Below are 14,195 nucleotides of genomic sequence, written 5' to 3' on the forward strand. Positions count from 1 at the left end.
TACTTTCTTTCTCTATGAATTTCACCACTCTAGACATCTCATACAAGTGGAATCATACAGTGTTTGTCTTTTTGTCACTGGCTTATTTCACTTAGAATAAAGACTCCAAGGTTCATCCATGTTGGAGCATGTTGCAGAATTTTCTTCTCCATTGTGTGTGTGTGTGTTTCTCTGCAACTGGCCTTCTTTTTTTTTCAGTTGAAGTATAATTGACCTACAACACTATGTTAGTTCCAGCTGTACAACATAGTGATCCGATATTTCTATGCATTTCAAAACGATCACCACTCTTCTGTTGCCTTTGAATGTTTCCCCATGCTTTTGGCCCACCTGCATTTCACACTCCTTAAAGGTCAGACTATTGGCTGCTTCAAGGTGTATCATGCAGTCACTTGGAATTACATTGTGACTTATACATTCAGGTGTTTATTGTTTTTCACTCATTCATTCATTAACTACAAAATGTGACAATCATGGTTCTGCAAAAAAGTAAGGAAGATATGCTTAAGCACTTTGAAGTTTATACCTAGCTGACCTTGCCTCTTGTTGCCCAGGGCACTGGGTTTGCCTTCATCCCGTATTTTTATGCATCCCAGAGAAGGAAACTAATCAAGTGCTACCAGTCCTGGACCAGATATCCAAGTAAACATCAACTACAGGTATGTATTGGGCTAAAGAATCGGAAGTCACAAAATAAAATCTCTGCTCTTTGCAGATCATGTCTGAAGTCACAGTTACCTTCTGTTGATTTGTGAAAGGAGTAAAGGACGGTCATTGGGATCCTGATTTTATTATCTAAGCTGGTTTTATAGTCACCACAATGACTTCCCTGGGAGGAAAGCTGGTGAATCTATTACCTGGAAGAAGACTGTGTCCCAGTGCCAAGGCTTGGTCCTGGCTGTTCTAGACAATGCCACCAAGTACGACCATGTATACCGCACTGCACAGCTCCTGGGGACACCATTCCTAGGCTTGTGTCATATGGAGAACTGAAGATAAAGATCTCAAATGGAAGCTCCTTCTCAAACAGGAAAGGACTGGGAAAGAGAGCATTGGTGGGTATCTGTGCTGATTGAATGGTGCCAATGAACTGACCCCTCCCCGCATGATTTTATCCTGAGGAAGAAAGTTAGGGTTAGGAATCTGGTTGGTGAGATACCAGTCTCTCTCACACAGTGAGTTGATAATCATAGTCATAGCATCTACTCTCCTGCAGACTCTGTGCAGACACTTCATGGATAAATCTCATCCAATCCTCTCAAAAACCATTTAATGGATGAAGAAATTGTTCATTTCCTTAGAGAAGGAAATGAAGAGGGCATTAGACTAGGAGAAAGGTGGTTCACTACTTAGTCACCAGTGGACTTCGGGCAACTCACTTAAGTCTTCTGGTCAATACTCAGTTCCCTGCAGCCCACGAACTGCTTGTTGCAGCGCACGAGGAGAGCAGTACAGGATGAAGAGTAGGTGTTTAGAAACTTTCATGCAATTTGACATCCAGTGCACGATCAGGGAACTTGTTTCATTGAACAAGGGATAGAAAAGGTGCTGTCCATGAGTTATGTGTATTGAGAGCTGTATGTATAGTAGGACAATGTCACCATGTGTGATATTTTAAGGGTTAGTTGGTCAACTGTAAACCAAATGTATATAAAAATCTGAGAAAATAAAAGCATTTAGGTCTTTTTATAATTTGTTATTTTTTACTTATTAAATATAACTTTTTTGTAAAAGTTTTTGTAAAAGTGTGTCTAAAATTTGTAGATATTAGCTAAATTAGGAAGGCAAATTTTCAAAATAATATTTAACTATAACTTACAGTTGTCAAAACACTCTTCACTTGACTTCTTTTAATCAAGAAAAAACATACTTTTCCTAGCATGCAACAGCAGCAGTAATAAAACAAATGATAACTGTGAAAGTGATTCTGAAGAAATTAAAACCAAAAGAATTTGTATTAGTTTTACTTGAAAGTATAAGTCTTCATGTATTAAGCTCACTTTTGTGGACATAACTGATACTAAACCACTAAAACTGTGGTATGTTAGCTGCAGAGATGTACTAGCAAATGAAGCTAATAAAGAAAGTCATCCATATAGATCAGTGGAACAGGATAGAGAGCCCAGAAGTAAACTCACGCACTTATGGTCAATTAATCTACAACAAAGGAAGCAAGAATTTACGATGGAGAAAAGACAGTCTCTTCAATAAGTAGTGCCAGGAAAACTGGACAGCTACATGTAAAAAAATGAAATTAGAAATTCTCCAACACTGTATACAATAATAAACTCAAAATGGATTAAAGACCTAAATGTAAGACCAGGTACTATAAAACTCCTAGAGGAAAACATAGGCAGGACACTCTTTGACATAAATCACAGCAATATTCTTTTTTTGATCCATCTCCTAAAGTAAGGGGAAAAAAAGCAGAAATAAGTAGGACCTAATTTAACTTAAAAGCTTTTGCACAGCAAAGGAAACCATCGACAAAATGAAAAGACAACCTACTGAATGGGAGAAAATATTTGCAAATTGTATGACCAATAAGGGATTAATATCCAACATATATAAACAGCTCATACAACACAATATCAAAATACAAACAACCTGATTAAAAACTGAGCAGAAGAACTGAATAGACATTTTTCCAAAGAAGAAATGCAGATGGCCAACAGGCACATGAAAAGATGCTCAACATCACTAATCAGGGAAATGCAAATCAAAACCACAAAAAGATATCACATCACACCTGTCAGAATGGCTATCATCAAAAAGGACACAAATAACCAATGTTGGCAAGGATGCAGAGAAAAGGGTACCCTCCAACAGTGTTGGTGGGAATGTAAATTGCTGCAGCCACTGTGGAAAACAGTATGGAGGTTTCTCAGAAAACTAAAAATAGAACTACCATATGACCCAGCAATTCCACTCCTGGCTATATAGCCAAAACAAACAAACAAAAAAACCCACCTAAAACACTAATTCAAAAAGATTCATGCACCCCAACATTCATAGCAGCATTATTTACAATAGCCAAGACAGAGAAGCAACCTAAGTGTGCATAAACAGATGAATGGCTAAAGATGTATTTTATACATATATGAATGTATGTAAAATGGAGTACTACTCAGCCATAAAAAAGAATGAAATTTTACCATTTGCAGCCATGTGCATGGACTTGGAGGACATTATGCTAAGTGAAATGTCAGACAGACAAAGACAAATAATGCATGATATAACTTATGTGTGGAATCTAAAAAATACAACAAACTAGTGAATATAACAAAAAAGAAGAAGACATAGATATAGAGAACAAACTAGTGATTACCATTGGGGAAATGGGGAAGGGGCAATATAGGGGTGGGGTGGTGGGAGGTATTGGGTGTAAGATAGGCTACAAGGGTGTATCGTACAACAGGGGGACTATAGCCAATATTTTGTAATAATATAAATAGAGTGTAACCTTTAAAAGTTGTATAAATAAATAAGTAAAAAGTCATCACATTTAGGTAGCATTTACAAAGAAAACAAAAGAATAAGTTTAAAACTTAAAGAACACTTTGCAAGACTATTGAATTTTTAAAAATTGATAGAAGCAGAGGTTCAAAATTTCCCATATAAACATTGTTAATTGTGTTTAATAAAGTAGGACTTTGGGATGCTAAAATTTAAAAAAATAGTGCAAAACTGTATCAAAAATCTTGCAAATTATGGGTGAATTTGTGGCAAAGAAAGTAGGTCAAATATCATTCTTCATAGGTGGACAAACTCAGCAACTAGCTAATGACATGGCAGATTAACTCACAAAACAAATACAGGTAGCAAAGTATTTTTCCTTCTTTTCATTGCAAATTGTTGAATGCACACATACTGCTAACAGGACAATTAATTTGAAATATGTATATGCAATTTGAACATGGTAGAGATCTGAGGAAGAATTTTTTTTCAGCCTCATTGATGACAACACAACTAGTTCTGAACTACATAAAACTGTGAAGGATTACACTGTTAAGGAATGTGGTTTGAGTTTAAATTTGTGTAGGAATATGCTCTAATGGTGCAGCTGCATTGACAGAAAAACATTCTGAAGTTATTACCCAAGTTAAAGAGCTTGCATGAGTATGTAAATCAACACACAGCTTCCCTCATCAAGAAAGCTTTGCAATGAAAAAAATTTAGCTTATCTAAACAGTGTCTAGTTACGTAGTAAAAAAAGTGAATTATGCAAAAGCTGATGTATTAAGTTTGAGATTTTTTTCTCTTGATTATGTGATAACAAGGAAGCTGATAACATGGAAACACCTATTATTGCATACGATGTGAGGCAGGAGATTCCATGCTTACTGAAGAGGAAAGTTCTATTAACAATGTCTGAATATGAAACAAACTTTCAGTGTTCCTAGCAAGTGAAAAACACACCTACATAAGGTCCCCACCTTTTAAATATGTGGTTTGGACGACAGACTAGTTTATTTGTGTAATATTTTTGGCATTTGTGATGATCTTACTACTTCTAAGCAACGAAAGACTGCAATATGATTTTCAATGGCAGATAGGATTGAAGAGCAAAAATAAAATTGAGAAGCTTGGAAGAACAGAGTTTCCATAGACTGTTATAACATGCTCCATAATTTAACAACAATTATCAGTAAAGTAGGTGATGATCTTGATATTGCACATCTGGGAAGTGTTATGGCCAAATGCCTTACAAATTTGACAGAATTGTTTAAATTTTATTTCCATCAAAAGAAGATCCATGATGGGAAATTTACAGATCCAGAAACCTTTGCTTTAATTGAAAGATAATTTGATTCAACTTTATAACCTTGCAGGATAAATTGGTGGAAATGGCAATGGATTGAGAATTGAAGATGGATTTTGAAAATCAGAATCATTTGCTTCACTTTGGGTAAAAGTGAAAGATGAAAATCTTGAGCTTCCTGGAATGGCTTTAAAATTTCTTCTTCCATTCCCATTAACAAACCTCTGTAATACTGGTTTCTCCACTAGAGCTCTTATTAAAACAAAATTTAGAAACAGTTTCAACAGACATTGTACCTTGTGAGTAGCATTATATTCCATTCTGCCTGCATTAGATAGACTAACAAGCCATAAGCATGTGTATTTGTCCATTAAAAACACAATATTGATATAAATAGTGTTCATTCGAAGTAGGGAAATATATTTTACTTATAATTTTTGTTTAGTTATGACTGAAGTATGACAAAAAAGTTATTAGCATAATAGCAATTGTCTATATTGATCGGTTATAACATGCACAGTCAATGAACAACACATACAGATTTTGCAATTGTTTTACTTTTTCCTTTGTTATGTTTGTTCTGATTATGTTTATTGAAATGTAATATTGTCTGTTGAATCTGATAATAACAATTAGGTTTTTATTTTGTATGTCTTTGTTTTTAAATGTAATTTATCTAGTTTTTTATTTTTTATTGAATTTTACAAATGGAATAATTTGCAACAGATTAAAAAAAAATATAAAAACTGGTCCTTCACCACATTTAGTTTGAGGAGCCCCATTCTACGCGTCAGCTTCATCTGTAACATGAGGATAAACTGCTAACTTTGTTTTTTTTTTTAATTATTATTTTATTTATTTATGTTTGGCTGTGCCGGGTCTTAGTTGCAGCATGCGGGATCTTCGTTGTGGCATGCGGGATCTTTAGTTGAGGCATGCATGCAGGATCTAGTTCCCCGACCAGGGATCAAATCCAGACTCCCTGCACTGGGAGGTGGAGTCTTACCCACTGGACCACCAGGGAAGTCCCTAAACTACTAACTTTGGATAGATCACACTTTGCTTTTCCTTTTGGCTTAAGCATGGAGAAGAATTTATTGGCTCTTGTAAGTCAAGCAATTCAAAGACATACCAGCTTCAGATATGACTTAACCCAGGGCTGAAATCATGTCTCCAAAATTCAGTTTTTCTCTATACATTTCTCAGCTGTGTTGCCTTGGTGTTGTCTCCATTCTTCGTGGCTCCCTTCGGACAGAGCATGAGAGCTGCAAGCTTCCATGTTGAAATTCAGTGAAAAATAGTGAGTGTCTTTATCCTAGTATTTCCAGGAAACGTTCTGAGGTTCATTCTGATTGGACTAGGTCAGTCCATGAGTTCATCTTTTTTTTTTTAATTTTAATTAATTAATTAATTAATTAATTAATTAATTATGGCTGTGTTGGGTCTTCGTTTCTGTGCGAGGGCTTTTTCTAGTTGTGGCAAGCAGGGGCCACTCTTCATCGCGGTGCGCGGGCCTCTCACTATCGCGGCCTCTCTTGTTGCGGAGCACAGGCTCCAGATGCGCAAGCTCAGTAATTGTGGCTAACGGGCCCAGCTGCTCCGCGGCATGTGGGATCTTCCCAGACCAGGGCTCGAACCCGTGTCCCCTGCATTGGCAGGCAGATTCTCAACCACTGTGCCACCAGGGAAGCCCCTGAGTTCATCTTTGATTTGATTACTGGTGCCATCAGGATGCTGGACTTTGGCCAGGTCTGAATCATTTATCCCATTATTATTTTTTTATTAAAGTATTGTTGATTTACAGTATTGTGTTAGTTTCAGGTGTACAGCAAAGTGATTCAGTTATAAATAAATAAATAAACATATTTCAGATTCTTTTCCATTATAGATTATTACAAGATATTGAATATAGTGCCCTGTGCCATACAGTAAATCCTTGTTGTTTGTCTATTTTTTATATATGGTGGTGTGTAGGATTGATTACAATTTTGACTGATGTGAAGTCCAGTAAGTTAGGAAAAAAGGGCCAGTTTTATTCCAGTAGGAAAGATGAACATTGTTCTGAGTTTCACTTTTTCATCTTTCCCGCTAGAGGGCAGTCAGGAAGTACTTATAATTGTTGGGCGTATCATAAAGCCAAAATTGCTCTTTAACTAAGAGATTGAAGTACGGAGAAAAAATAAAACAGAGCAAGATCAATTACCCAGCGAACGTTTATTGGTACCAATACTGTACTGTAATACACTAAGACTCGATGAAGAGCTCGAAACCCAGTGTCTATGTATTTATAGCTAAAATCCAAGATAGCAGGTAAAAATGAGACAACACAAGGCTAAAGAGAGAGTTTTGCAAGATGTTGTTTTATATTATGTGTATTTTAGACTGCATGCACGTGCAAGAGAGAGAGAGAGAGGTTGATTCATTCCTCAGGCCTGAAGCCTGGGTGGGCTGAAACCATCTATATTGACAGCTCCAGTTCATAAGATGTGGAAGAGAAGTAGAGGGACACAGGCTGCACATCACAGGCGTTACTGAGCTGTTGCTCTGGGGCATACACACATACATACACTTACTTTTATTCTGACTGTCACTACAAATCTTAGCCCATCTCTCTATTCCAGTTTTCTAGCTGTCTTCTTTAGGGAACTGCTTTCAGTAATTAGTTCATTCAACATTTGCTGAGTACCACCTTGTTCCCAGCACCTTGTAAGGCTCCGGGTACAGCTGTGAATGAGCTTCTACTCTCAAGGTGTTTAGAGAATATAGCTTTTTCTGTTTGGGGCCTTGAAGGTCCTGGGAACTGTTTTTATTTCAAGTCAGCAACTCTTTCAATCAGTGACAAGTGGGCCACTTGGAGCTGCTGTCTCTCAAGTGTTCTCTTGCAAAGGTGGGAAGACAAGAAAGAAAAAGAGAGAATAACTATAGGACCATAGAGTGATCCAGAGTTGCCTGGATAACAAGATTAAACAGCCAAGCCTTTGAGGTGCCAGGGCTGGATTCAGCCTTGGCCAACTGTCCATGGAAGCATGTCACCTTTTGACTTTAACAGAACTTCACTGAAGTGAGTCTTTGAAATCCAAAGGAAGAGGGGCCCACGCATTGAGGAACTCATCCCATGCCTACTCCAGCCTCGTTCCGATTCTGTAGGAACACACGATGCTCTCACTTTAAAGACTGTCTGGGGCTGCTGGAGGCAGTATAGTGGATGGGTAAGAGTTTGACTTATGAATCAGACAAGCTTCAGTTAGAACTCAGGCTGGACCTCGTGGTAGCTGTGTAACTTCAGGCATTATGTCTGAGCCCTGGCTTCCCCACTTGAAAGTGGAAATAATAATAATAGTAGCACCTCAGAAGGTGTTGTGAGGATGAAATCACATAAGTGAAGTTTGTAGCACACTGCCTGGCATAGGATAAGTACACAGTGAATGCTGGCTTTAAAAAATAAGCTGAGCTGGAGCTCAGAGATCATCTTATCCAACTCCATTCTACAGATGAGAGAACTGAGGCCCAGCAACCCAGTGACAGTGGAAAGATCATGAATTTTGGAGTTAGACAGACCTGGTTTTGAATTCTGGCTCTACCAGTGGACTTGAGGAAGGTCACTTAATTTCTCTAAGCTTCAGTTTCCTTATCTGTGAAATGGGACAATAAGGTTGCTCTGAGGACTAAATGGTATATATTATGTAAAGCACCTGGCACAAGGGCCTGGCACATAATAGTTGCCCAATAAAATGTTCCTTTGCTTCCTTCCTTCTCTTCCGTTGTCCAGAGTCATACTAGGTCCTAACTTTAAAAATGTAGGCCTCAGGGAGTTCATGCTGACCTTCATGATGCAAATGTGGAAGTCAAGCTGGTCTCAAGTCAAATCCAGTTGCTGACCTTGGGCAAGTGACTTATCCTCTTTCTGTTGCATTTAACTTGTCTGTAAAATGACGTTAATAACACTACCTACCACCCAAAGCTGGTGTGAGGATCATGCTCTCTTTTGAAGTGTCCCATAAATGTTTATTTTCATGTCCTTCAAACATGGCTCTGATCTGTAGGAGACTCTCAGGTAGATAAGTAGTCACAGCCGTATTCATTCATTCAATCAATTGTTTTTGTTGTTGTTGTTGTTCATTTGTGTGCCAGTTGTTATCAGAGCTGGGAGTCACAGAATTAGACAAGGCTCCTCCTCTCGAGTTGCTCACAGTGTAGAAGACTTAAACAATGGCTACATGACTGTGGGTCAAAGGGCTTTGAGAGGCTGGGTCATCAGCGGTTAAGAGTACAGAATCTACAGTCAGACAGCCGAGGTTTGACCTCAGCCTGCCACTCTGTGATCTTGTGCAAGTTACTTAACTTCTCTGTGCCTCTATAAAATAGGGATTACCACTCCACTTCGTTCATGGTGTTGTTATGAAGGTTAAATGGTTTCATAGCTGCAAAGTGCTTAGAACAGAGGCTGGAACATAGTAAACACACTATGTGGGCTTTTTCAATCAATAGGAGCATAAGCAAAAATGACATCAGTAGCATTTAGGGGAGAGGGTGGAGTCCTAGAGGAAGAAATAGGGAAACCCAGGAGAAATTCAGTGCAGTTTCTATACCTCAGCCACCCTACATTTCACATTTCAAAATATTCCCAGCAGCCAAACCTGGAAGGAATCTGGAGAGCTTTTCGTCAAAGACTCACAGTTTGCAGATGAGAAAACTCAGGCCAGAGAGAGAAAATGGCTTGCCCAGGTGAGGTAGACAGAATAATGACCCCCAAATACATCCAAGTCCTGATCCCAGAACCTATGATTATATAGCCTTACATGGCAAAAGGAACTTTGCTGACGTGATTAAATTAAGGATTTTGAGTTGGGAGATTATCCCGGTGGGTAGGTCCAGGGTAATCACAAGAGTCCCTAAGGGAAAGAAGGAGGCAGAGTCAGAGGGGCAGACGTGGCATCAGAAGAAGCGGTTGGATTGATGTGGGCCAACAAGCCAAGGACAGTGTGTGAACCGGGACCTCTGCTTCCCCCACACCCCTCCCGCACGGAGGCCCTTCCATTGATCTGAGCCTTCACTTCCTGTTATTTGTCCCAGGAACCAAATTTGCTACTTTCAGCTTTGATAAAATGCCTGCCTCCCCAACTCTTGGCTTTAGAGAGAAAGCCAGAGCCTCACTCTCAGAAGTGTCCACAGAAAATGAGTGATATTAGCTATCTGTGGAAAACTTAAGGAAAGAACTCACCCTAGATGAGATTTGTGAACAAGGCTGATGAGATTTGGGAAATGTAGTCAATAGCAGGTAAGCAGTCATCTAACTAATTATCAGGGGTCCTTTGTGAAGCAAGACTTGGTGGCTGGGATGGAAAACTGGCAGGAGAGAATAGTCAGAGCTTGTGTCTCCAGAACTAGACAGGGTAGAAGAAGCCTTGTGAGGCTGGGAGACCAAATTTATGTATTTGGACAGAAAAATCCTTAGAACGGAGAAGAGAAAGTGATCAGGCTACCGCTGCTGGAGAGAAAAGAAGGGTTGTTGACAATCAAGATAGGGGACACTGCTGGACTTGGTAGGTGGGAACATAAACTGACATGAAGTTTTTGGAAGGCTGTTTGTCAGTATGGACCAACAATTCTCCTTTAGGAAATTCATCATAGGGGAGTAATAAAGATGTTCAACTGCTAAGATGTTCATTTCAGCATTGTTTATAATTGTGAAAATACTCAACAATATGGGATTGGTTGAATAAATGACGATATGGCTATCTGGTAGGACACTATGCCAGACATTTTTTTTTAAATGATGCTGTAGAAGACCAGTTAAAGACATGAGATGATGTTAATACACACTCATAAGTGAAAAGAGCAGGTTGGAAGATGGCATGGGCATAGGATCTCATCTTTGTTTTAAACAAATTATAATACACAAAAAGCCTGGAAGGACAAATACTAAAATACTACCAACAGTTCCCTCTCGATGATGGAGAGGTTTTGATTTTTTCCTTTTGGCTTGTTGAATATTTTCCATATTCAATAATTAGCATGTGTTACCTTTGCAAATGAAAGTTATCTCTAAAAAATAATTAAAAGAAAGTGACCACTGGGTGATATCTAGTTTGTACCTGGATCTTCCTGTATGTTATCTCATTTACACTTTAAAGCAGTATGAGTTAGGTGTTATTGTGCCCATTTTACTTACAGAGAAACTGACACAGAGACTTTAAGTAACTTGCTCAAGATCATACAGTTCATAAGTGTTGGACCTATGATTTCAAACCAATTGCTTCAGACTCTAAGGCCACCCTCTTTCAACGACATCACTTGCTTCCTTGTAAAGAGTTACCAGATCCCTCTGTGCTCTTTCTATGTTCTGAGAAAGCTTCTGCTTATATAGTAGCCTCGGCTTGCCTTATCCCATAGCAAAGAACAATACTGCTGCTGGACTCAGGAATGGCCTGATAAACTAATACATTAGTTTCCTGTTTCATTATTCCCACTCTTGTTATTACTTAGAATAAATTGGTCCCTCCAGAGCTGATTAGGGCTGGGGGAACATGTGGGTCAAGTCCCAGGGTCCACGCTGGTAGGCTCTGGCTACTCTGGCTGGTTTCCTGCCCAGCCGCCTTCAGTCTAATTCCCAGGGGGTCATTTGAAATAAGCTGTGACTTCTGTAGAGACTAGAAGCTGGGTGATCCCCCAGCATACGTTAACCCAAGGGCATTGAGATAAATGCTCAGTTTCCATCATGCGAGTTGACCAAGGAGAGGGTTGTGCCTAAATTGATTGTGCCTCACCACGTGCTTGGCAGGAAGAAGTCACTTGGTCGATATAGAATGTATCCATGGCCACAGGAAACAACCGAGGTCACTCTCCATGCCAGCAGCTGCCTTTCCTCTCCCCTTGGGTCAAACATTGCCCAAGTGGCCGAGAACTGGTCAAGCAGTTAGTATTTTCTGGAAACCTGCACTGTGTCCTATTATCTGAAATGACTAAAGGGAAGGTGACAGGAACAAACAACAATTGAGCGCCTGCCTGCCATCAGCATTCTGCTCTTTCCAATATTCATTCATTCGACAAATATACAACTTGTTGAATGTGTACCGTGAGCTAGACCTTGCACTGGATGCCAGAGAGAATAAACAGGTAAAAAGGATGCCATGTAAGGAGCGTCTAACTTAAAGCATAGGATTAAAAAATTTTTTTTGTTTTAAAATTATTGTTCAGTAAAGTTGATTCTGCTGATATACAGTTCTATGCATTTTATTTCTTTTATTTTTTATAAATTTATTTATTGATTGATTTATGGCTGTGTTGGGTCTTCGTTGCTGCGTGCGGGCTTTCTCTAGTTGCAGTGAGCTGGGGCTCCTCTTTGTTGCGGTGTGCAGGCTTCTCATTGCGGTGGCTTCTCTTGTTGCGGAGCACAGGCTCTAGGCGCACAGGCTTCAGTAGTTGTGGCACGTGGGCTCAGTAGTTGTGGCTTGACGGCTCTAGAGCACAGGCTCAGTAGTTGTGGCGCACGGGCTTAGTTGCTCCACAGCACGTGGGATCTTCCTGAACCAGGGCTCGAACCCGGGTCCTCTGCATTGGCAGGCGGATTCTTAACCACTGCGCCACCAGGGAAGTCCAGTTCTATGCATTTTAAACATGTATAGATTCATGCTGTTAGCATCACAATCAGAACACAGAACAGAGTAAAGGAATTTTAATTTCCAATTGGCTGTTGTGGAATTGAGTCCCAGAGAGTTTGAGCAATTCTCCAAGGTCAAGGTGTCCAGTGTTTACACAGATGACGGAAGGAAATGCGGGTTTCACCTTGGAGTCAGCAGGAGGTCAAGGAAGGGCTCTGTGGCCCAGCATTGGTCCTTGAAGCGGAAATCCCCTCTTTTTCATGGATGGTTGCAAACTTCTTGGTGTCAATGAAATCTACTCTGTAGCTTGTCTGGAATAACTGAATTAACAAAGAAGTATTTTGACTCACTTTCTTTAAAAACAACATGACTGCAAGGTAATCTTTTGCCAGTAACTCTTGGTCATCTTGGTGACTGTCATTTGAGGTACCTTATTCTGACTCCTCTCTTGGGGAAAGTGTGCTTGCTGCCCTCACCACAAGCCCGCCTTTAACCCGATGTGTTTAATGAGCTCTATCCTGGACAATAAACACTTCAGTGTGGTGAAAACTGTAAACTGAAAGTCAATAAAGTTGAGTAAAAGTCGAGAGCCCCTTCTAGGGAGTGTCACGCACTTGCAAAATCCAGTACTTCCGTTCCACCTCTTAAATCACCTGCTGTCGTTGCTGAAAGCACTTTGGAAAATTTTTAAGCCAGTGTTTTTATGTTAGTTTGTGTAAGTAATAAATGCACATGATAAAAATGACACTAAGTGACCGAGAGTCTCCCTCCTACCTCCAGACCTCGTCCCTTGGTCTCTCTCCCCTTCCAGGGGCAAATGCCATGGCCAGTTTTCTGTGTATCCTTTTGGAAAGTCACTAAACAATCAGAAAGCATTCTATTTATTGTCTATAGAATGTGCATTTATGTACTGCCTCAAAGAAATATGCCACCCCACTTCTCCTGACTCTATTTGTTCAATTAATTTAACTGGGAGCTGGTACCAGATATACAAGGACCAATAAGGCAGTTGTGACTTTCAAGGAGCTCTTATCAAGCAGAGGAGCTGGGGGCAGCATTTGTGTAAACAGGACTAAACACACACTGCTTGGGTTAGTGGCCCAGATGCCCCTTAGTCCCGCCCATTTGATCCTGACCCATCCACCACTGGCACCATCTTGTGGCAGTGGCTGGTTTTCCAGATGTACCTGCAGGGCTGGTCCCAAAGCCTCCAAGGTGGGGCTAAGCTTGCCTTCCCTGGGGGAAGGGAAATTCTTCTCCCCAAAATCCCCAACAGGACCCCAGAGGCCGTCCCCACAGCTGGTGACCCCTAGCCTGGAGCGGGCCTGAGGAACGCTTTCCTTCCAAAGTGCTTGGAATTCCCACCCCTGCATCACCGGACTGGAAGGGACTTGAGAGGATGAGCCACCCCCTTTCCTGACTCCCGTTCCCACACAACACATCCCCATCCTGGGGACTTCTGACCTCGTGGGGGTGGGAACACACCAAGGATCTTGCACTCCTTCCCGGGGCAGCCCACTCAGTGGTCACACAACACAAATGGTGAGAAAGATCTTCCCTATATTAGACAACACATGTGGCCCAGTGACACCCATCCAACAGGCAGACCAAACCGGGCTGACAGGATCAGCAAAGTGGAGGCATCCGAAAGCACAAACATATTTTCAAGGGACATTGATATTTGATACTATTTTAAAAAAGAAAACAAAAGAAACGAAAGCACTAAAGTGGTTATTATGAGAAAAATCAGAACCTTATTGGACTTCCTTATACTTGTCTTTAGGAATTAGATTGCTTAATTTTATATTACCTCTGGGAGGAGGATGGGCAAG

The sequence above is a fragment of the Balaenoptera ricei genome, chromosome 16, assembly GCF_028023285.1.
Source record: "Balaenoptera ricei isolate mBalRic1 chromosome 16, mBalRic1.hap2, whole genome shotgun sequence".
NCBI classification, from domain to species: domain Eukaryota; kingdom Metazoa; phylum Chordata; class Mammalia; order Artiodactyla; family Balaenopteridae; genus Balaenoptera; species Balaenoptera ricei.